The sequence below is a fragment of the Equus quagga genome, chromosome 10 (genome assembly GCF_021613505.1).
Source record: "Equus quagga isolate Etosha38 chromosome 10, UCLA_HA_Equagga_1.0, whole genome shotgun sequence".
Taxonomy (NCBI): Eukaryota; Metazoa; Chordata; class Mammalia; order Perissodactyla; family Equidae; genus Equus; species Equus quagga.
The window spans coordinates 115,760,935-115,786,538 of NC_060276.1; positions in this window are offsets into that span (position 1 = coordinate 115,760,935).

The following is a 25,604-nucleotide window of genomic DNA, read 5'->3' on the forward strand; positions in this document are numbered from 1 at the left end:
CTAATCCTCCTCAGAAAAATTACTGTCAGTTATAAATGTATAGGGAAATAAAACATAGCAAAACTACTATTTATTTAGTACACTGTAATTTAAAACATTAGAAACATTAAGAATCAGTGTTTTCTTTGTAAAACACTTATATAACTTATAATGGAGTGAATATCTTTTCTATGCCTTAGAAAATTGTCGTACTCCTTTCTAAACGCGGATCTGCTGCTAACAGTTTATCCTTTGTACCTTCAATATCATGAACTGTCTCTGAGAGTTCCTTCAGTGTGAAGTTTTTGCCAGAGTCACTTCCTCTGGGACATCTTCGTCCTTTTCATCACAGCCACGTTCCTCATTTCTGTGGATGGGTTCCCCTTCACTAAGCCTCTCTGGCCGCATCTCTCGAGTCTCTCATGGCAGCAGCATCAATATTTCCACAGTCAGGTTTTCATGTGACATTCCATTTATGTTTGATTTGAATTTCACTTCCAATGTTGTCACTTTTCATTTGTTTGCAGCACTTTCACTTTTGCTGGCCAGTTCCCCCTTTCAGTTATTCATTTTGTGTAATATCATGTGGGTTTATCACTGGAGGACAAGGAGGCAATACAACTATATGCTTTGCTGTCTGTGCGTGAACTGAATGAAACCAAGTTTGAAAGAAGTGATGGCCCATTCGCCAAATGTCCGATACACCAAATGGACAATTTGTTTAAAGCCAGTTAACTGAAGGATCAATTTGCAAAATGATTAATTTGCCAAATGATCAATTGATTGAATTTACCAAAACTACTATTAGCTAAAACCTTCCTTTAAGGGATAGTCTTCAGTATATTCAATGAAGTACATTTCATTCTTAGAATCATATTCTGCTTAACTATAGTAAATAAAATATTCAATAGTTACGTTTTAAAACATATTCAAGAATATATGAAATATATTTATAAAATCTTAATTATTAATATATTCAATAAATAACTTCATTAACATGATTTTCTACAAATATGAACATTAATGGAAAATCTATTCATGAAGTCAAGACTGCCCTAAAACCCAGAACTTTTGACAAGTGAATGTCTCGATGGACAATACATTAATTGGCTAGACTAGAGAAGAATATCCTTAAAATAAGTGTTTGGTAAACATAAATTTGGATGGATCAAAAGCATTAAGTGATTTGGCCATTGGGAAATTAGCTCTCGGCAAGTTGGCTCTTGGTCACCTGGTTTCCAGCAAACTGTCTCCGAGCCCACCTCTCTGTGCTCCCCAGCCTTCCTCCTCTAGGCTGGTTTTGGTGTCCCTGCTACATGCCCCCTGATGTCCTGTACTTCTCTATAGTGGTAATTATTGTGCTGTTTTTAACATTGCTTAAATGTCTGCCTTCCCTTTTCTACTGTAAGCGCCATCAGGTCAGAGACCAGTCTGTTGTGTTTATCTTTGTGTCTTAGCACCCAGCACAAAATAAATTCCATTTCCAACATTCTTGACTTCTGCCTCTGAGCCAGGCACCACGCTGGTGCTTTGCATGCATCATTTCACTTATCCTTCATGCAATCCGATGAGAGTGGTGAAATTACGTTTACCATTTTATAAATGAGGAAACTGAGGCCGAAGTCACACAGTGACTACATGATAAAATAGATTCCAGAACCTGCTAAGCAATCTCTCAGCATTAGGAGTTCCATAAACACATGTTGAATTAATTAGGCACTTACTAACGTTCATTCATAGAGCAGCTGCTTGGGAAACTACTGTGTGCCAGGAACTTCTGGTGACATTGTCTCCATGGAGCACAAGCAGGGTCCCTGTACTGCAAGAGTGGGCTTTGGGCTGGGTCCCCAGGAATCATCTCTAGAACCCGCTGCCAAACTAGTATAGCATGAGTGTTGCTACTTTTCTTAATCAGGAAGGTGAAGCTCAGGAAGCCACCTCTGGAACTGTCGGCTCCAGGAGCTGTACCATGCATGCTAGGTCTGCACCAAAAAGCAAACAAAGTAGGATGCCCTGGGTCCTGCCTGCCAACCTGCACACTGGGATCTTCGGTAATGCGAAAACAGAAAACAGTTTACATGTCCACAACTGGCTTTGCCAATACAAAGAGCAGAACCCAGCCCCACCCTGCTCCTGCTTTCCAAGTTTCTCATGAGTGTGTCTGATTAGTGGAACCTAAGGCACACCTGAACCCTAGCTGCAAGGGAGAATGGGAATTATAGTTCTTGGTGTTCCAAGCTAGAAGGAGAATAGGATGGATGGTACATACCAATTAACCACCTTTATCATCCACAGTGAACTAATCCCAATGCTGTCACAATGTCACGCCCTTGCATGGGAACATGGTGCTAGCAGGCCTGCATGTCTGATTTCTTTGTGCAGGAGATGGAAAGGATCGTCCTTGATTCATCTACTCTCACCCCTAACCTAATTGTTACCTAAAAATACATAATTGGCATTGGGATGGCCCAAGTTTGGAAAATGAAATAGAGCAGAGTAATCTGGCGGAGGTGGGTTCTAACCCACAATCTTATCTTTAGCGGGATGTTGTCCCCATGAGCCAGCCTGCCCACGTTAGACAGTAACAGTCATTAAAATTATTTTATCAGTCAGCCTCAGCCCCTTGCCATCCACATAGCCATGTGTTCATTCCAGCAGAATGAGTGTTCCTGGTCCAATCCTCAGAGAGGCCTCAGAAAGATGACTTGTGGGGTAAAGGGTAACCATAACAGAAATAGAGGAACACATTTCTGCTAAGGCTGCGAACAGCTTCCCAAGAGCCACAAACACGTAAATGTCTCCAGCAAAAAGGCCTGAAAGCAACTGAAATGGAATTGTTCAATGGAGAAGGGAAAGGATCACGAAATGCAATATTCCTTAGCAGATTATTCAGGGGACTCATGGAGTAGGAAATAATCCTTGGATTAGTACCACGCATGACAAGAGTGAAGCACAGGGAAAGGACCCTGGTCGATTTGACCCCAGCACAGTATCTCCTGCTACAATCACCAGGACCAGTCAGACCCAGGCTGATCCCCTGAGCCCAAGAGACCTACTGAGCCTTCTGGCCGTAAACCACCTGTACCCACACTTTCCTCTGATAGGGCCAGCTTGTGAGCTTTTTAAATTTAGATTTTTTTAAGGTCTAGGATTTTGTGTTGCAGGTCACGTTTACATTGATATTTTCCCCTAAATTTTCACTCACTTGGGCACAAGTAAAGACTTTTAATATACCTTACACAGGAATGTATTTCTTTAATATCTTTATTATAAAGGTTAATGTCCCTAATACTTTTCCTTTTGGCATTTTCATAAAATTTAAAAGGAGGGGAAATGTGACAATGAAAAGCTACTCTCCAATGTAATGATTAGAAAACCAACATTGATTGCATGCCTCCTCTTTTGCAGGCATTGAGCTAATGCTGTGCGTGTGTTGACTCATTTAATACTCATATCAACACTCTACAGAAGCTCTGTTCTCATCCCTGTTTTACAGTTATGGAAGCCAAGACACAGACAAGTTAAGTAACGCACCCAAGGTCACACAGGTAGGGGACGTTGGAACCAGGCAATTTTTCTCTGATTCTGATCTCCAGAGTTAATCACTATCCTTTATTTCGTCGCTCAGTCTTTTTTCAACAAACACATATGGAGCATCTTCTCAGGTGAGCCCCTATGCTAGGAGCTAAGGAAGCAAAGCTAAGACTCAGACACTAGTTTTACAACATGAGCTCTCCAGTTGTGGGATTGCGACATATAAACATGCCATCTGGCCCAGGTCTCTGCTCTTGACTATTACGTATCCTCCACTAAAGATAACTCATTTGTTTTCATTTCTTTGGTTACTTCAAAGTTGCACTTTTCCAAGGCAATGTGTAATATTTCAAGTTTACTTCTGAAACTTGTTAGTTTTTCTTCCCCTGCTGGGAAATGGTTTCCCAGGAAGACTGCAAGTGTTTCAAAGGCATAATTTATACACAGTGCTCAAGAGTGTACATCAGCTGGTGGCTCATGGTTCCTTTTGCTTTGCTTTGCTTTTCAAATGATGGAAGGGGGCCAAGTAGGCATTTCAAAATAGCTAAAGTCCAGGGAAATGGAAATTAATTCAAATTAACACAAATATTTACTAGGGTGATTTTTAAATCTTAAAAATGTTGAAATATCAGAGAAGGAAAATGAATTATGGTGACAGAGTGTATTTGCTAATAGTCTTTGGCTGCATGTGGCAAAAATCAACTTGAGCTGATTTAGGCAGAAGGGGGATTTATTACAAAGATACAGGGTGTCTCATAGAACCAAGAGGAGAAACAAAGTTGGGCCTCAGGGAGGAAATGTAAACAAGAACCAGAAAGGAGGCCAAAAGATAAAAAGGCTGGGGTGTGTGTGTGTGTGTGTGTGTATCCATGCGGAGGTACACACATGCACATCCATGGATTGGCTTTTTCTGCTTCTCCATCCATGTGGCAGAATATGGCTAACCTCACAGATCCTCAATTTAAGTGCTACCATTCCAAGAACACAGAGTTCAACTGTCTTTCAGTATCAATTTAAGTTCCCAGGAGAGAATCTCATTGGCCCATTGGGTCATGTGTACAATCCTCATCCAATCAATTTCAGCCAGAGTGGGCATGGTCACATGTCATAATCAAGGCTTCCCAACTTGGATAATTGGATATCCAAATATCCAATCTTCCAACAAATATATATTACATGCCTATTAAACCAGATGTTGGAAAAACAGCAGCGATCACAAGGACGTTTGTGTTCTTGTGGACAGTTCTCAAAGGGAGAGGATAGCTTATGACCTACACCAACTCCTCAAAAGGCTTCTACCACGCAGTCTCTAAGTTTTTATAATTTGTTTTAAATCATGAAAGATCACTACCTCATAGAGTTTCCCTAAGATCCTAATTCCTAATTTTTAATCAATTAGCCTTTACACATTCACTCCTTTCTTTCAATAACATTTATTGAGCCCTTTTTGTGTATTAGATGCTGAGGAGACCAGGATGCGCTAGGCCTGGAGGGCTTATGTTCCTTATAAGGGATTCAGACTTGTGAACAAAACATGGCAAGAAATTTATTAAGGTGCAAAGACAGACATATATAAGGGAAATATTGGGGAACCAAGAGGCAATGAGGTTCATTCAATCCTGGGGCCAGGAAACGCTGGAAAGATGATTTTGTGCTGCTCTATCTTTATTTCTAAAGTACCAGAAAGAATTTGATTAAAAGCTAAATACACAAGCAATGTGGGAGTCTCTGGAGTCTTGAGCTTCATTTTAACGATGCACCATGTTCTAACATTACTCGGAAATGCCCTCTAACCTCCATCCTCCTCCCTTTCACCCTCTGGTGGGTCAAGGCTGAGAGTGTGGTTGGTGCTCCTTAATTCTTCACAATTATTAAGACATCGACCGTTCAGTACTTTGGACCGGGATCTTGGGTGAGTCCCACTGAAGAGCTCGACCATTTGCAACTCTCCTCTAGAATGGTAGCAGGCCTCACACCTGCGCTCGAGCAACCGTCCCTAAAACCACCCCTCAAAACTGCCTTAGCAGTTCCTACAACGTCTTTATTAAAGTAAGTAACCATAGTGTTGAATTATTAACAGACGTAAACACCGCTTCCTTCTTCAGTAGAAACATCTAAGTTTTCGTCTAGGCCTCCTTCACATTCCGAATTCAAGATTCTTCTGAATCACTCTGCGATCAGCGTTGTTATAAGGTTTCTCCTACATTATGATGCCATTTGATCATGTTCTCTTTTAATGCACCATTCTAAAAACTGAGCTTCTTTAGTTGTTTGGGGTATTTTCTTTCTACCAAGCGCTCATGCTGCAAGCTTGGTGCAGATGTTCTTTTAATTGTACCATAAGGCACGAGAAGAAAAAACTCAAATCACTGCAGGTTTCATACTCCTTCCTTAGATAACTGGTTTTCAAACTTCTCATGCATCAAAAACACTTGGAGGGCTTATTAAAACAGAGATTTCTGGGCTTCATCCCCAGAGCTTCCGATTCAGAAAGTCTGGGATGAACCTTAAGAATTTATAGTTCTAACAAGTTTCTAGGAGGTGCTGATGCTGTGACCAGGTACCTCGCTTTGAGAACCACTCGCCTTAGATCTTATCTAAATGGTTTGTTGAAACATCAAGGGCTTGAAGGTGGCTAGCTGTACCTTCAAGAATAACAACCACAGCATAGTCTATTCTGCTAAACATTTTTTCAGTTAATTAGATGAATTAACCATCCGTGGAACCCATTAAAAATTGATGGCTAGTTGTGTTAACTAGAGATGTCTTGTATGAATATTCAAGATTTTACTGGCTTTGTATTGGCACAAAAATTTTACGTTCACTTTTCATGCAAGCACGATTACGTATTTGGGAAAGAAAGTACTCTACATTGTTATGTAACTTGATGTGTTTTAAAATGATACAAAGTCCAGCAAGTTATTTTGTGGATACTGACAAGGTGATTCTAAAGTTTATATGGAAAGGCAAAAGCCCCAGAAAAGCCGACACAATATCAATGGAGAAGAACAAAGTTGGAGGACTGACGCTACCCGACCTCAAGACTTACCTTAAAGTGACAGTCATCAAGACTGTGTGATATCTGCAGAAGAAGAGACACATTAATCAATGGAACAAAATAGAGAGTCCAGAAACAGACCCACACAAATACAGTCAAATATACGAAACTGATCTTTCACAAAGGAGCAGAGGCCATACAATGGGAAAAGTTAGTCTTTTCAACAAATGGTGCTGGACATCCACATGCAAAAAAATGAACCTGGACACAAACCTTACACCGTTCACAAAAATTAACTCAAAATGGATCATAGACTGAAATGTAAAATGCAGACCTATAACACTCCTAGAAGATAACATAGGAGAAAACCTAGATGACCTCGGGTATGGCAGTGACTTTTTAGCTACAACACCAAAGGCACATTCCACGAAAGAAATAATTGCTAAGGCGGACTTTGTTAAAATTAAAAATTTCTGCTCTGCACAAAACAATGTCAATAGCATGAGATGACAAAACATAGACTGGGAGAAAATATTTGCAAAAGACACGTCTGATGAAAACAAAAAAACTGTTGTCCACAATATACAAAGAACTCTTGAAACTCAACAATAAGAAAATAAACAACCTGATTTAAAAATGGGCCAAAGACCTTCACAGACACTTCACCAAAGAAGTTATAAAGATGGCAAATAAGCATATGAAAAAATGCTCTACATCATATGCCATCAGGGAAATGCAAATTGAAATAACAATGAGATACCTATGAGAATGGCCAAAGTCCAGAACACTGACAACACCAAGCACCAGTGAGGATGTGGAGCAATAAGAATTCTCATTCATTGCTGGTGGAAATGAAAAATGATACAACCACTTTGGAAGAAAATTTGGTGGTTTCTTACAAAACTAAACATACTCTTACCATACAATCCAGCAATCACACTCCTTGGTATTTACCCAAAGGAGGCAAAACTTACATCAGCACGAAAACCTGCACACAGATGTTTATAGCGGCTGTATTCATAATTGCCCAAATTATGAAGCAACCAAGACGTCCTTCAGTAGATGAATGGATAAATAAACTGTGGTACATCCAGATAATGGATTATTGTTCAGCGCTAAAAAGAAATGAGCTATCATGCTATGAAAAGATATGGAGGAATCTTAAACCTTAAATGCACATTACCGAGTGAAGGAAGCCAATCTGAAAAGGCTACATACTGTACGGTTCCAACCATATGACATTCTGGAAGACAAAACTATGGAGACAGTAAAAAAGATTAGTAGTTGCCATGGGTTGGGGGAAGGAAGGATAGATAGGTGGAGCACAGAGGCTTTTTAGGGCAGTGAAACTACTCTGAATGATACTATAATGATGGATACATGTCATCATACATTTGCCCAAATCCATAGAATGTACAACACCAAGAGTGAACCTTAATGTAAACTACAGACTTTGGGTGATAATGACGTTTCAATAGGTTCATCAGTTGTAACAAATGTACCACTATGGTGGAGATGTTAATAACGGAGGAGGCTGTGCATGTGTGCGGACAGGAAGTATATGGGAAATCTCTGTACATTTCTCTCAATTTTGCTGTCAACCTAAAACAGCTCTAAAAAACAAAGTCTTAAAAAATGAAATACATTCTACATACACATATATATGCTACAAGGTGGCAGGAGCAGGAATAAACAGCATCAGGGTGATGTACCTCATTTGAAAATTGGTGCTTTTTCACTTACTATCTTTAACAGATTTAGGATTTGCAGAATAACTTTTTAATTATTTTAAATTGTGATAAAATCTACATAACAAAGTTTACCATCTTAATCATTTTTAAGTGTACAGTTCAGTGAAAGTAAGTGCTTTCACATTTTTGTGCAACCATCCCCACCATCCATTTCCAGAACTCTTTCATCTTGCAAAACTGAAACTCTGTCCCCATTGAACAACCCATTCCCCTCTCTCCCAGCCCCTGGAAACACCATTCTACTTTTTGTCTCTATGAGTTTACTGAAATTTCTTGAAATGCATAGGTGGATAAATGCAAACCAGTTGAGACTTTAGCCTCAAGATATATACCTATAAACCACTTGAGGGGAATAGAGAAGATGAATGGGTGAATATGGGATTTATCAAAGCTGGTAACACGTGCTGGTGTAAATTTCCTAATAAGTGCTCTTGTTGCAAAGTAATCTTCCCTAACGCCCTCTCACCTTCTCCCCACACCACAAGTCTCATTTCTCACCAGATCCTAAATGGTTTTTGTGGCACTCATCTCCTGAGACTTATCAACTCCAATGATGGGGTAAGAGTAGGTAAACAAAACACTATGAAGCCCGTTTTTCTTTTTTTTTTCTCCTCATCTTTGAAACGCTGACATTATTGAAGAGTCTGAGCAGAATCATGTCATCAGCATCAGGTGTATAAAAAACCCTGCAACAGGCCAAAGCTGGGTGATGACGCAGGCCAGGTTTGTGAGGTCGCGGCATGGGAGTGAGCCAGCATTCCTCTGGATGCCTGGATGCAGAGTTCAAAGGAAACATCTAGCAAATTCTAACTTTAGTAAATCCCCAGGCCAAAGGTAGACTTTTCAGTAAATTAATAATCCTTGAGTGACATCTGATGAGTTCTTTCAAAGACATTTTCCTTCACCCTGCCCCGACCCCTGACCTGCATTTCATTCCTTGCAAAATGAATGGAGCCCATCATAGTGACTTCTCCATTAAGACTTGGCCTCTCTCTCTTGCTGAGCAGAAACCTTGAGAACACCAGATAATCAATTGGCACTTAGGCCATTCTCTAAGAGCTGAATGTTTCAGTGCCTATGATTTTTCTAGTGTTGGTTTTAGAGAAACTTGCTCTAACAAAAATAAAAAAGTAAAGGTTCAGGCAAGAAGTAAAGTTACATTTCATGAACACATTGTGTGTTTACCCAAATAAGCAGCTCCCAAATTATGTGTTTCTTGCTGTACTTTTCTTTCCCTAATAATATAGAAGATTAATATTATATAAGTCAAAGGTGAAAAATGATAGGTAACTATAAATGCAGACCCAAATGCTTAGTTCAGGGATTAAGGTGTATGTTGCATTGTACTAAAAGAGGCAATACTAAGCTGGCATGAAGGGAAAGAGAACTGACATTTACTGAGTCCCTTCCCAGGTACTAGGAACTCGGCTAGATCTTGTGCTTGACCTCATTTATATGCACTGCGACAGCTACTACCCCAAATTTTGCAGGTGAATAACTCGTTCAAGGTCACAGAGTTGGTAAGTAGCCAAGTCAGAATTCAAATTATGTTCTTTTTATTCATTTCCTCACTCAGAATTAGTTATTGGGCACCTATGAAGGGCCAGGTGTGGAGGGTCCCGTCATTACTGTTCATGGAAGGCCTAACATGTACGAAGCACTCCTTATATGAATTATCAAGAGTCTTCTTACCCACCCTGACAGTCAGATGCTATTACTATCTTTGTACTGACTATGGAAGCCAAAGAGGATGAATAATTTTTCCAAAGTCACATGGCTAATAAGTGAAGAAGCTAAGTTTTTCTTCTTTAAGATTGGCACCTGAGCTAATAAATGTCGCCAACATTTCCTTCTCCTCCTTGTCCTCTTCTTCTCCTCCTCCTCCTCCTCTCCAAAGCCCCCCCAGTACATAGTCGTATATTCTAGTTGCAGGTCCTTCTAGTTGTGCTATGCGGGATGCTGCCTCAGCATGGCTTGATGAACCGTGCTAGGTCCACGCCCAGGATCCAAACCGGCGAAACCCCGAGCCACCGAAGTATAGCGTGCAACCAACCACTCGGCCATGGGGCCGGCCCCTGAAGCCAAGTCTTGAAGCTAGGTCTGTCTAGTTCAAAAAGCAATGCTTTTAATTATTGTATTTTAATTAAACTCGTTGAGCCTCAGTTTCTTTGCCTGTAAAATGGGGCTCACAGCAGCTCTGTTCATAACAGCCAAAAGGTGGAAATGACCCCGATGCCCATCAAGTGATCAATGCATAAACAAAATGTGGTGCATCCACACAATGGAATATCATCAAGCCACAAAAAGGAATGAAGTACTGCTTCATACTACAACATGGATGAACCTTGAAAACATTATGCTGAGTGAAAGAAGCCAGACACAAAAGACCACATATTGTGTGATTTCATTTTTAGAGATGTCTAGAATCATAGAGACAGACAGTAGATTAGTGATTGCCCGGGCCTGGCAGTAGAGAGCAATGGGGAGTGATTGCTAATGGGTACGAAGTTTCTTTTTGGGGTGATGGAAATATTCTGGAATCAGACAGTGATAATGGTTGGATAACCTTTGGGAATATCCTGAAAACACTGAATTGTATACTTTTAAATGGTGCATTTTATAGAATGTGAGTTATCTCAAAAATAAGTAAATAAATAGGGCTAATACGAGTACTAACTTCTCAGATTGTTGTGAAGACTAAACGAAGCAATTCCAGGGGCGTGCTTGGCACAGGGTCTATCTAGGGTTTTTTAGACACATAAAAGCCCTCGCCAAATGTTGGCCATTAAAACATCATAGGGGAAGGGCTGGGCGGTGTGGGTAGCCACAGCCCTGCAGTGGGTAGCCTACACTCTGCCCCTTGTTCCTTCCTCCAGAAGAGCCCTTTGTCTGTCCATCTGTCTTGTCCATGGGACCCTGGACTCTCCACTCCACCACCCCACCACCAGTTCTCCACCCTGTCCACCCTCCCTACTGCTTCCCCTCCAGCCCAAAGAGAGCAAAGCAGGAGCAGCCCCTGTATGTCCCTTGTCCAGGAATGTGGTTCCCTCATGGTGGCCTCATATCGTGCTGCCAACTAGATGGAACTCACAGCCTGGAGCAAGAACTCATAGGAAGGGGATAGTTAAGAAATGTCAGGTCATGCACAGTTGTTAACAAATGAGGAGAGGAGAAAGGAAAGGGCTTTCTCTCAGAGGGAACATGAAAATAAATGTGAGTGTGCAAGCTATATTCAAGGAACTGCAAAGGAGCCCAACGCAGCTAGCTCAACAGACCCCCATGGAGGGAAGAAAAGGAAAGACAAGCACAGATGAGGGGATGAGGGGTCTCGCAGGCTCTGCTATGATGTTTGAACTTCATCCTAAATATCATGGGACGCTCCTGAAGGATTTGATGAGGGAAGGCCATGATCAGATTTCTATTTTAGAAAAAATATTCTTGCAGCATGGAACAAATAACGAGTCCATCAGCAAAGAAAGGAATTCAAGGGGAGGGGTAGGCGGGGGGAGAGAGCGGGCTATGCTAAGTGCAGTTTGGGTCATTTTGAATTGAATATGCCTATGCAAACTGGAGATGGAGCTTTCTGGAAGGAGTTGGATGGCCGAGTTTGGAGCATCAGACGAACCCTAGGAGAGAGAATGTGAACAGCACCAGGGGTAGAAGAAGGATGTGTATAGTTGAGATCCCCAAAGGGAGAGGGACAGAGCAAGACACAAAAGGAGCTATGGAGGGAACTCCAGCAATTGCTGACATTTACAGGCGGTGAGAAGAGAACGGGCTCAGTCCAGAGCATGTGTTAGATAAGCCATTGTTGCCAGAATCTGGCATCCGAATCCTGGCTCTTCTACTTCCCCACCATTTTTTTTGAAAAGTTGTGTGCTTTCTTTTCACATCTGTATTTCACCCCCAGAGTACTGAGACCATCACCAATTTTTAAAAGACCACTGCACAAATTTCAATATGAACAAACGTTGTGATGGGCAGGTGGGCCTGGATCTGGCATGCAGAAATAAGCTGGCTGCAGCATAATCACCAGTTTAGCCCACCAAAGAATTCAGAGATTGTTTCCTTTCGTTTTTCATTTTGCAACGTTCATCATTTTTACACTGTTTCAGAGCAAATAAGACAGTAACGTGTATTGTGCATTTTGCATGGCCAAGTGCACCTAGTTGTGATTGTCCCACCAGACTTCGAAGGGCAAAATATTTCCAACTGCATGAAGTTGGAGGTGGCAAGAACCCTTCAATTGCACTGAGAAAACTATCAAGTCACCTGCCCACTACTTCCTTCTCACCAGTGGAGCCCACTCTTTTTACTGAGCAAATGATTCTCTAGCAGCCTAAACAATAAGGGAGCATGAGAGGAAAACTAGCCATATTTTGAACTGTCTTTCCAGGAAAGTATTTGCTTTTTCTGAAACGTATATATTCCAAAGAGAAAAACTAGTTTAAAATATTGCTTGTCTCAACATATTCAAATTGAGCAGATGTAAAGGAATACATTAAGTCCATTTTTAAACGATGTGCCCATTACAGACACATTCAGACGCGACTGAGCACTTACACTCTCTATCGGAAATGCGAGCCTTCCTTAAATACCACTGATTATCATCTCCAATGGCCTGCCAGTTTCATCAAAACCAAATCGAGCCCCAGATTCCTTCCTCCTTTTTGCTGAGAATCCTGAGGTGGGAAACATGCGGCCATCTGGTTCCCCTTTGGAATTGCCGTGTATTATCATACACAATCACGTGTGATAAAAGAAAACGTAGGAAACATATGGCGCAGGGTCCGAAGGTATTTGAGTGATTGCACCAAGGGCCACTTCTAGCTCATTTTATACAAGGCCAGAATAAAAAAAACTTTTTTGCAAAGTCATTTGCAACAGTATATTTGTTTGCCCAGCATGATTGCATTCTTGATCCGTTCTTTTGATGTTAAATCAGAAAGTGACAGTGAAGCGGACCGATCATAAATCAACAGGTTACAACTGGGTCTCTCTGGCATTCTTCTGCACTCAGACTGTCATGTCAACCAGCACATATTGAGGCAATTCTAGAAATTGGGTTATCTTGAGAAGGGGAGAAGTAAGCAAGAAGAAAAAGGATGGAAAAAAGGGCCTAGCAAGCTCAAAGAAGCTTGAAATTCCTGATAAGGATCAAGATGCCTCAACTTATGTGATTTACTACATCCACAGTTTCGTCTACCCTGGTAGACAACTTGGCTCCAGATTTTTCAGGATATATGTTTTCAGTTCAGTGGCACACAATGACAGCCTGGTGGAACTAACTTACCTTGATTACAGAAGAAAATAATGTATGTTTCCCAAGAAAATAGCTGACTTGCTTTCCAAAGCAGAATCTTCATTTGTTGTCTCAACCTAAGCCTCCTAAACATTATTTTATTTTTTTAGTTAACAATTACTCGTACAGTGCTTATTACATGCCAGGCATCGATCCAACGGCTTGCAAATATACTAAGCCTTATAATGGAAACATTGTAATACTCAAAACAGTCACATGACGGAGGCATGCTTATTATTCTCATTTTCAGATGAGAAAACTGAAGCACAGAATTAACCCACCCAAGGACTCAGAAGCACGAGGGGTAGATCTGGGACTCAAATCTATTTTTTGAATCATTTTGTTGGAAACAGAGAAAAGAGATAGCTCTGGTTATCTCAGGTAAAAAGAAGGCATCTCATAATGCACTTGGACTAATTGGAATTAACCCTGGAACTGAAAGCCTCCAGTCAGCACTAAGGACTAGAACTCTCTCTGCCTCCCTCAGTCACGGTCTGTGTCTCCCAGAATCTCTCCTTCTCTCTGCATGGCTCCAGGCCTCCAGCTTCCTTGTGGCCTCTCTGGTTCCTACTCTTCCTCACAGCTCTTCTCCCTCTCAGCTATGCTTGAGTGCACTCATTCTCTCTCTCTGCTTTTGACTCTCAATTCTCCAGAAAATGGCTGGTGGCTCCATCAAGCCAGGCCACATTATAGTTCCCTAGAAGGCCTAGCACTGGCTTCCCTTGAGTCAAGCCCACTCCTGCCACTGGAGTAATTAAACAGGTGTGAAAGCTAGTCTCCAGAGATGGCTCCCAACAGGTCTTCCCACCCCGACACGTGCATGCTGCAAGAGATGAGTCCACTTCCCCTCCCCTTGAATCTGGGCTGGCCTGTGATATGCTTTAGCCAATAGTCTGTGGTAGAAGAGACATTCTGAGACTTCTGAGGCCAGGTCTTACAAAATACTGACAGTTTCTGTTTCCTTCCTCCTAAAAATCTGCCACTACATTAGAAGTCTGACTACTCTAGTTGGAAAGAAGCCCAAGCTCTTACACCATGTTTCAAGGAAGACCAAACTAGATACATGGAGATAGAGAGATTGAGAGAGACCAACTCACCTAGTAGAGTAGTAGCAAGATCCCAGACACATAAAGTTTTCTTGGATGCTCTGGCCCAGCCCAGCTGCCAGGTGATGCAGCCAAACAAATGACCCCAGCTGAAACACATGAAGCAGAACCATCCATCTGAGCCCTGCCACATTGTAACAAATAATAAATCACTATTTCAAGGCTCTACATTTTGGGTTAGTTTGTTACACAGCAAGAGATCACTGAAACAGTGGGCCAGTTTGTTTTTAATAACATTTTTTGTAAAGTGAAATAGGGAAAGGGTAATAGCCTGATAAGTCAGATGAATGTCCAGGAAATGCCTACCAATGGGGCCATAAATGAAGCCGGGGGCAGGCAGTGACCACTGGCTACAAGACCTGCCTCTCCCTCCCTGCATCATTCGGCCTCACCCCAAACCTGTGAGCCAGTTAGTCTTTTGGGGAAAAGAGTGTGGGTAGGAGTGTTGATGCAACCTCCATAAAGTCACCTACCTGAGACTTACACCTGACTTCCAAAGCCCTGCTCTTTTCTCTATAGCATGCTTCCTCCCTCTCACCGACAGGACTTTAGTCCCCAAAGCCACATGACCCCACTCCCCAGCCACCAGAGGGAGGCTGGCTGGACACATGAGCATGGCTGACTGTCAGCCCCCCTGTATCATACTGCCAGGCAGCAGCCTCACCTGGAACTGCCTCCCTGGGATCAAAACCAAGACCCACTCTTATGTCCCTGGAAGGCGCAAGTGCAAAACCTCCTTTGGTAGTTTACCTGCTGCCTCCATCGCCAGCATCAGCTGCAAACATTTATCAACCTCATCTATGTGTGGGGCCCTGTGCTAGTAGCCCAGGATACAAGAGATTAAAACTCCAAGGTTGACATCAAGGAGGTTACGGAGAAGGCAGATAAACATATAAACCACAATCAGTAGTGCATGGCAGCATGCGCAGAAAGCCAAAAGAACTGTTTAGAAAAACAACAGTTTGGGAACTTGGACGAGACATCGGGTGCTCCCTCTCAGAGGGCGGAAGAATGAACTAGAGTCTGAGGAGCAGAACTTGGATTTCTCTAGTGAGAAGGGGAGCTTCAAAAGGACCAATCTTGTAAAAAAAAATTAATTATTTGAAGCTACTCAAGGTGAAAAACAGATTTAGGTTTAGATTAATTACATAGATAAAATCCCTCCAAATAATTATAAGCTTTCACAGTTAGTTGCATGAACAGCTCGAGAAAGCAGAAAAGTCAGTTAACTGTGCAAGCAAGAAATCAGGGCCTGACACACAGCGAAGAAGCTTTCAGATAGCAGGAGCTCTTGCCATGTAAGGGCGTGCGCATTGGCTGTATCTTCTCAGTCCCTCCTTACCCCCCCCCATCTGACTTTGTGCTTTGGTGGCGGCCAGCTCCCAAGTGTGCTGCTGCTCTCTCACCTCAACCCCGTGCTGCGTCTCTCCACTTGCTTTGCCGGGAGTTTTCTCTGCAGAGCCCAGAGCTCACTAAATCCACTTGTGCAGGTACTATCCGGAAGTGCAGGGTGTTAACGTACTTCGAACACCACTCAACTAAGGAGAGATGGGAGTTGGTGGTAAATGCCTCCACCTCCCATGTTTCAGAGTGGCAATTCTGAGGAACATTCTACACGGCCCCTGGTAGTATTGAGCCTCAGTTGTCCACAGCTGTCAGCTGTAACCCACTCATTGATACACCCTTTATTAGTTTTTCCACCCTCCCTTCCTCCTTCTCCCTACTCCTTCACTCCTGCTTCCTGCAATCACCTCTCAAATAAAAAAAACCTGCATCTAAGTCCTTATCACAGGCGCTCATCTCAGGGGCTAAGGCCAAGAGACAGCTGGGGATGACAGAAAGAAAAGACGAGGTGCTGAAGGAAGGTTACACACTTTGGGTGAAAGGCAAAAGGTTGATTGAAGCCAGAAGGGTCTTTCCAAAGACAAACCACCTAGATCCTAGGCTGCCCCATGGCTGACCTTGCCTAAAGAGGACCCTGCCCATTACATGCTGAAGAACTGAGCACAGCTGGCTGAAATCTGAACGCTCCAGTTAGGGCACTCTTCAAGAAAGTCTCTTTTAAATAAATAAAGGATGCAAAAAGCAACAAACTACTGATATACCTGACTTGGATGGATCTCAAGGGTATGCTGAGTGGAAAAGCCAATCTCAAAGGGTTACATACTGTATGATTCCATTTATATAACCACCTTGAAGTGACAAAGTTATAGTGAGAGAGAACAGATCAGCAGTCGCCAGGAGTTAGGGTCGGGGAAAGGGCGTGACTCTGAAGTGGTAACGTGAGGGGGTTTCTGTGGAGATGGAAAAATTCTGCATCCTGATTGTGATGGTTACCTGAATCTACACATGTGATCAGATCGCACAGAAATGCGCGCATGCACACACACACACGAATGCTTTAATAGTATTTTACCAATGTTAACATCCTGGTCTCGACAATGTACTATCGTTATGTAAAATATTATCATTGGGAGAAGCTGAGCGAAGGGTACACAGGAACTCTCTACTATTTTTCCAGCTTCTTCTAAGCTTTGAACTATTTCAAAATAAAAAGTGATAAAACTGAAAAACATTTTTAAAGATTGAAAGCCAGAAGCCAAAAGAGAGAGAGAGCCCGCCAGCTTTCCCTTTCTTCTCCCTCAAATGGCCGTTTCAGCCGCATTCCTGGCATCTGAGGATGAACCAATGAGACACTCCCTGTGACGGGCCTGGCCCGGTATGTTCAGAAGAAACATTACCAGTTATTACGACTGTGATTATTATTGACAAACAATATAAATTGCTACGCCAGCCCCCTAATCAGCCAATAGGCTAAGAATTTAGTGAAGGCATTTATTCTACTGCTTAAGATAAGGGAATTGAAGAACTGTCTGAACGTTTCCTTCACCTGATGCCCCTTGGCCTTGACTGCTAAACAGAATTTCAACTGGGCTGAACATGATCTAAATTAAAGCTGGGAAATGGAGGGGCTGATATCAGTGACCAGGAAACCAGTCCGGATGGGGCACCATCCAGTGAACTTTATGCAACGACTGCATTGAACCCGATCCTGATGAAAAGGAGATCTGTCTGCCATATGCATGGCTTCCAAACGGAAGGCTCGGGGTCTGAAATGTAGGTGCACACGTGCATGTCTGCGAGTGCCAGGGCCCAGCTTCTATTTGACTAAAAGCCATATGATGGGACAGAGAGTTGGGGCCAGGTGGTGAGGAAAACGACAGCAGCCACATGATGGGAGAATCAGTCACTGGGAGCAGATGTTAGAAACCAAAAGTAGGTTATTGGAAGGAGAGCAGAACTGGCAGAGTGCCTGCAGAATTTAAATCTTTCACACAAGCAATTAAGCAGATCATCAATGGGAAATGTTTAACAATATTTTAAAAAATTATTTTAGTGTCCTAAATGTTAAAGAAATCTTAAATGTTAAAGTTGTCAAATTTTAACTTAAAAACTTCTCAAAGGTGTACATTCCATGGCCACCTCCCTTGGGCCATTTCTCTTTCAACAGATTAAGGGCTGAGAGTTCGCCATGAGCCAGGAGGACAGGGCAGAGAGCGAATCCACAATGGAAACATGAACAGAGGCAGGCACAGTGTTTAGCCTGGCTTCAAAATGGAAACTTTTCCACACGGGTGACAATAGCACCAGCAGCAACTAACTATGAACCCAAACAGAGAGCCTGGAAAGAGAGAAAATCAAGGCCATGCCAAGAGATATCTGGCCACCAGAAGAAAAAATCAGAATTTAGACCAATGTTTGCCTCACCTGGATTAAGCCCTACACCTGCCTCAGTACTCTAAACTCTCTATGCTGAGCCCCCTATTTCTAAGGAAAGGATCAAGAAAAGAGGTAGGCTTGAAAGAGCGAAAATATGCCTGGCTGGTCTAGGAAGCAGAGGTTGGAACAAACTGATGGTGAGGGTAGATAGTGGGTGGTTTGTGAAGAGACATGTTTGAAGGGGATTCCATTTTCAGAGCTAAGGCTGCGGGAGAGCCAAGAACTCTGCTACAAGTAGGAGGACCTAAGAGAGGCCCAGCCCAATTTCTGACACATAGTAGACACTCAATGAAAATTTATAGAAAGGATAGATGGATGATTAGATGATGGCTGGATGGATGGATGGGTGGGTGGGTGGATAAATAGATGGAGGAACATAGGTATGAAAGGTAGGGACACTGTGTTTCTAATTCTGGTCATACTGAAGAAGGATACCAGAGATGTTCCCTAATTTTTTTTTTTAAGATAAAATGCTTTCTGTTTTATTAAAATAAGAAAGTGAAATCGCTTCTTCCAGAAATACATGAGAAAGAGCAGGGAAGGCCATATGTCAGTTCTCACAATAGAGCTGCATGTCACATACCACCAAATTATCTTCTCCATGGTCATTCCTGAGCCAAGTTCAATAGGTAAGCGTTATTGGTGGTTAATGATGCTAAAAGTTTGAGAAATTTATGAAGTGAAGCCATTCTGCATTAGAGGATACAGCAAAACTCATACCAACAAATTATCTAACCTGCCTTTAAGGCAAAGCCCATGGAAGTCTTTTTTCCAAATAATAAAACTTAGTTTCAGCCTCCAAATAAGGAGATTCCACAAGTCCCTTCAGTATTTGATCACTGTCAAGCTTTCTCTCTGCCTTATCTTAACCTCCACCAAACATCCTGGAGAGGAAGGCTCATCTTCAACATCTTCTGAGTAACAACCATTCATATAAATTGAGATCACAAGTACGTTTTCTCTTCTCCAAGATCTACAGATCCTAGCCTTTGGCCTATGCACACAGATTGTTCCTTTTTAAATCATTATGTGGCTATCTTACCACCCTTATAAGTTCTCTTTATCTTTCATTAGGTAATACAAGGGATTTTAATAAAAGTTTATTGATGCATCTGTCCCTGACAGAGTAGATGTAGCTTATATAGATTTTACTTTGGTTCCGGTATCAAGAAAAAATAAGAACTTAAATTTGTCAAATTTAGTAATGGTCAAGAATCATTGCATCTTAAGTCACATAAACCCAATTGAAACCTGTTTAAGGAAAAAGAAAAGAGAAGTTTATTGATTCACATAAGTCCTAACTTAAGGCATGCTTGATCCATAATTCAAATGTCATTGCCACCTCACTCTCCTTGGTTCTCTCTCTGTCTCCGGGTCTCTGGTGGTGGTGCCATGCTCTCTTACACAGGTGAGCTTCCTCCGTGCCGCTACTGGATTACAGTGTCACAGCCAGCAATCCACGCAGAAAGACAGTGATTCTCTCTCCAGTTGCCCATGTATCAATTAAAGGAAAGACTCCAGATTGGCTTAAGTTACTCGCCCTCTGCTCAGAGCAATCACTGTAACTAGATGACTAGGGGATAACAGACAAGCCCGGGTCACATGCTTACCCTTCTGGACAGAGAGGCAGGACGGACAGTCCCACCAGAATGAATTGAGTTAGAGGGACATGTCCCCAAAGGAAAAGACAGGTGTTATTACCTAGGATGGCCATAGGTTCCACTCTTCTCGAAACCCAGAATATAGGGTACTGATGATTTAACAGGTATTATAAAATGCAGCATCAAGATGTCCAGAAAACCCAACACACACGAAACAGGATGAGTCATTCATTCATTCCCTATTCGTTTATTCAACAACATATTTAGGCCTCTACTGGGCATCAGACATCATGTGAACACAGAGTCAGAGGAGAGCCAATGAGCACAGCATTATCTGAAGGAGAAAAACACAAAATTCCATGGCTGCAGCCCTGGGTGGGGAGTGTCATAGTAGTGACAGTCGTATGGAGAACACAAGTAAGGCACTTAAACTAACTTGGAGAAATCAAGGAAGGCTTCCAGGAAGAGGTAATTCTCGGGCTCACACTTACAGGGCGAAGAAGAGAACGAAATGGCATCAAAGTAGAAAAAGGACTTAGGTCAGAGGTAACGTCATGGGCAAAAATACGTGTTGCTTGAGCAAGGAGCAAAACGTTTGTGGGGATGGAACGGTGAGAGATGGATGGAGCTGGATAGCTAAGCAACAGCTATGTCACAAAGGCGCCAGAATTCCTTGCTAAGATGTTTGAACATTACCCTAAAGGTGATGAAGATCCACTGAAGAATTTTAAGGACATGTGTATCATCAAATCTGCATTTTAGGAAAGTGACTGGTGTCAGAGTGGGTATCAACTAATATGGCGTCAGGAGTGGAAGTCACCAGGAGACCACTTAGAGGCAGTTCAGACCAGACATGACGAGAGTTTGACATGACAGCAGACCTGGAGAGGAGGCTACATATTGGGGGATAATGAGGAGGTAGAAGCAGTGGGTCTGGGTGGCTGATTGGTAGAACAAAAGTCAGTGTGGACTCCTGAGTTTCTAGCCGGGGGAGAAGAGCATCCATGAACAGGAAAGAGAAGACCAGGTTCGGAGGAGAAGGTGATGGGCCCGACTATGAACATGCACAGTTTGAGGCTCCCGTGAGTGGAGATGTGCAGGAGAGATGATTCCGGAACGGACAGTCCAGCCCTTGGGAGAAAATCTGGGTGCGAATCAAGTTTCAGAGAAGAGTTTGTAGCTGACACCACAGGAGTGACTAGCTGACACCTAGGGGGGCAGGTGAAGTGAGAAGAAAACCGAAGGCAGAGCCATGGGAACAGCAATGTTTCCAGGATGATGAGGAAAAGAAGCTTGACAAGAGGACCGAGGAGGATTCATTAGAGAAACAGGAGCAAAATGCAAGACAGTAGAGAAACACGTTTCATGAGGGAAACAATAATGCTGCACCAAGAAGCTTTTTGAGTTTCCCGTGGGCTGAAGAAAAGGTGTCCTGTGGAAAATAGGAAGCTCAAGAAGAAAAATCTTCAATTTACCAAAATTAATGGTGAGTAAATCTTTATAAAATGCATTATAGCATCATGTTCTATCAATAGTTGAGAGGTTTTATATACCTTTACATGTGGGTGTATCATTTCTATATAGACCTTTTTCTGCAGATGAGAAAGACTTTCAAAGCAGGGTCAGTAAACTTTTTCTGTGAAGCGCCAGACAGTAAATATTTTCAGCTTTGCAGGCCAGACAGCCTCTGTCACAACTCCTCAACTCTGCCGTCGTAGCTCTAAAATAGCCATGGGCAACATGTGCGCGAATGAGCATGGTTGTGTCACAATAAAACTTTATTACCACAACAGGCGGTGAGGCAGATTTGGCCCGAGGGCCCTAATTTGATGACTCCTCTTCACAATCCGTTGCCAAAAGGAGGGAAGTGAACAAACCATGTTCAGAAAAGCACAACTTTTCACAGGAAGTAGACTGATGTCAAAAACATTACGCCAGTCCTTTACCCATCACAGACTCTAGCAAACATTCATGGGAACTGAGAGGTGTCCGCTTCCGGCAGAGAGAAATTTCCTCTGCCTGTTAGTGTAACATGTGCTCTGCCTACAAATTAAAACACTTGGAATTTTTACTCCAAGCTCCAACTATATACAAATACCATTGTTTTGTCTCTTTCCACTATCATGTTTTAAGTCGCTTCATAATCTGTGTAAAACTAAAAGAATTCTCATTAGATATAGATGTGCATGCTTTGGTTCTTTTCAGGAACACGATGCTTTGTATACATAATGCTGAGAAAGAGAGAAGGCGTTCGAAGTCTTAAGAGGGAAACTCCTCAGCATATTCTTAAGCATATTGACTACAATGCAAGATTGCAACCCAGTGAAAATATTAGAAATGCTGTATTCTCTTTAGAGAGAAAAAAGTCAGTATTTGGTAAGTGTGTGTGTCTGCTTATGGCAGTGATTCATTCGACTTCTGACCACTCACCCGATGCATACAGTGGATTTCATCAGTTCTGCACACTGAATATATTCCTAGCATCCCGCAGAATTGAACTTCATGCCTTCTTGAAAGGGAGAGCCATCTGATTTGCCTTGGCCAATAAAATGTGAGCAGATGTGATGTGTGTCACTTTCAGGCAGAAGAAGCCTTAAGAGCCATAGATGGCTCTCTTTTCCTCAGCCACAATGACCGGCAAATTCCAGATGGTAAATGTTCTTTCACCCTGGGTCCCTGTTTCTAGTGTTAAATTCTCATCTGGCCGACATTCAATTTGCTGACTAGACCCTGACTAATAAAGACGCTGACCTAATTTAACACCCTTGTCTGAACAACAGTTCCTCTAAAGCAGGGGTTAGGCAATTGTTTCTGTAAAGGGCCAGAGAGTACACATTTTCAGCTTTGCAGGCCAGACAGTCTCTGTTACAACCATTCAGCTCTACCGTGGTAGCCGGGAAGCAGCCATAGGCAGTACGTAAATGAATGGGCGTGGCTGTGTTCCCATACAACTCTATTTACAAAAACAGGTGGCAGCGGATTTGACCTGAAGGCTGTAGCTTGCGAACTACTCTAGTGTAACTCAGCCTTATATATAGTCTCGGTGTATTTCCTCCTGGCAGGGGAAGGGCTCATAGACACTCCAAGGAAAAGGTAATCATAGCTGAGTGGAGAATCCGTTGAATCTTGTTTCCCAGCTGCTGTGGGAAAAACCTGCCAGAAATAAAGGACCAGAGAAACCACTTGACTCAAAGTTTAGCAGCAGTGGAAGGGCAGAAACTGCTATGGAAAGAAATGTTTTGGGTGTAAGGAATTTGTTATACAATTATGTGCACCTGTGTATTAATTAAAAATTCCCCATAATAAAAAGCGAAGGAGGAGGAGGAAGAGGAAAAAATCTCTAATGCTTCATCTAAGTTTTTTGGAAGATGATTTCTAGGAATTAGTATAATTCATGACTTTGTATTTGGCAAAAGTCACATAAAAATAACATTATGGCTGGAATCATGGCCAGTATTTTATCTTGGAAATAGCATATGCATTTTTTTAATGATTTCTCTAGTCCCTGAGAAACTATAAGGGCTCAGCTGGCCCCTTAATCTATATGACATTTTTATGACAATTAAAATATCACCCCAAGGAGGGCCTTTTGTTCCATTGTCAGATGTTATTGAGCTAGCATAAGCTAACAAAGCAGAATAAAATTATACAGATAATATATTTAAAACGTCAATTTATTACATTTAAGGTTATATCCAGAAAATACACTGGCCTTTGGTGTCAACCAAATCAAATTAATCACACAGATGTTTAATATCTGATTATAATTTTTCCCTAAGAGTAAGTTTCTTTGTTTGGTCCACAGTTAACAAGATTCAGCCTCCCAAACATAATGAGAATTTTAACAGCAGCTAAAAATCATCTTCAGTCTTTTTGTCAGTTTTTTGCTGTAGTTGTATGTAAATTCATCTAACAGTCTCCAAAGCAAAATTGTCTGTCTTTTGTGGGGAAGGGGGCAGCTTTTTCTCTCTCTCCTTTCTTGGGCTTTGAACTGTGGAGTTACATAGACTTGAGGTCAAACCTTCATTCCAACACTTGTAACTGTATGACTTGGGCCAAGTTGCCCAAGCTTTTTAAGTGTCAATTTCTTCACTTTCCAAAAATAAATAAACAAATAAGTAAATAAATCCCCAAGATTAATCTCTATAAAGCTCTTAGCACAGTGGCTAACTCATAATAAGTATTCAAGAATTGCTAGCTGTTTTCCTTTCTCTGGAACCACTAACTTTGTTCCAAAAATTCACTGCTTCCTTGATCTAGTTTGATTACCAATCAATCATATTTGGCCAAAGAGCCTGGGCTTAGTCCCAGGGGATCACATGTCCTTGTGTGGTCTAGTACGTGTTAAATCTAGCCAAGCTGTAGAACCAACTGAGAAGCTTTAAAAATATAATTTCTCAGACCCATTGAGTTGTAAGCCTCAAGGACAGTGCCCTGGAATCTGCATTTTGAACAAGCCCCTCAGGCAGCTCTTAAGCAAATGGCCTGGGATCATCCATACAGCTTGCCTTGTTGTCACCCATGTGGCAGGGCTTATAATCAATGTCATGATCCAGTTCCTCACCCATAATCCCTAGGTGCTTCTTGCACCTCTATATAATATCCAAACTTCACCTTTTCAGAAGACAAACCCAGGTAATGCAAGAAAAATACAAGAAATGCACCAAAAAGTATTTTTGTAATGAACTGCTTTCAATGTTATAATCTTCAGGCTAATGTCACGTTTTCTTGCCATTTGTATTTTCAGATATAGGGCAGACTTTAAAGTCAATATAGACTGGAAGAAAAAAATCAAACAGCATAGCCTCCCCAAATATCACTGATATTGAGGATGGTGGCCACTGACATTACAGGGTTCAGGTTCTATTCACATTCGATTCTCTCTCTTCAATATCAACCTTTTCTGGCTGTTCGTTCAGAATAAATGCCGTCTCTGGGAGGTGATTTCTCAAAGTGAGTTTTCATTTTGCTTTCCATAAAATCGTATTGTCCCAAGCAGATAGGCTAGCAGTGGAAATCACACTCCCATCGTACATCAGACAGGGCGCATCGCCAAAAGCCTGTGTGCACAGCGACCAGCAGATGCTGAGCAGCCATCTTCCTGGGACCAGTAGGAGCTCGCAAACACCAGGCCAGTAATTTCGAGGGAAGGGCCTGGCAGTGCTAGTACCGCTTCATGCCAGGCCATCTTGGTACTCTTGAGGGTCATGTATAATGACAAAATAAAGCCACAGTCTTCCTTTCACTCCACTTACTCCCTAATAGTCATTTTTGCTCTTTACTCTGTCTTCTCAATGTTTAAGGGGAATTCTTGGTCAGAGTCCACCTTAGCCAAACAACAACGATAGCAGCAGCACCCTTTAGGAACAATTTTCCATTTTTCCTTGAATTATCTGTTACAATAACCCTAAAAAAAAAAAATTTTATTGCCCCTTCCAACCAAGGAGGAAAACGAGATGAGTAGAGGTCTAAGTAGCTTGTCCAAGGGCAGAGAGCTGTGGGTAGAGGGGCCAGCACTCTCCCAGGCTGCAAAGCCCTCAGCACAGCCCACCT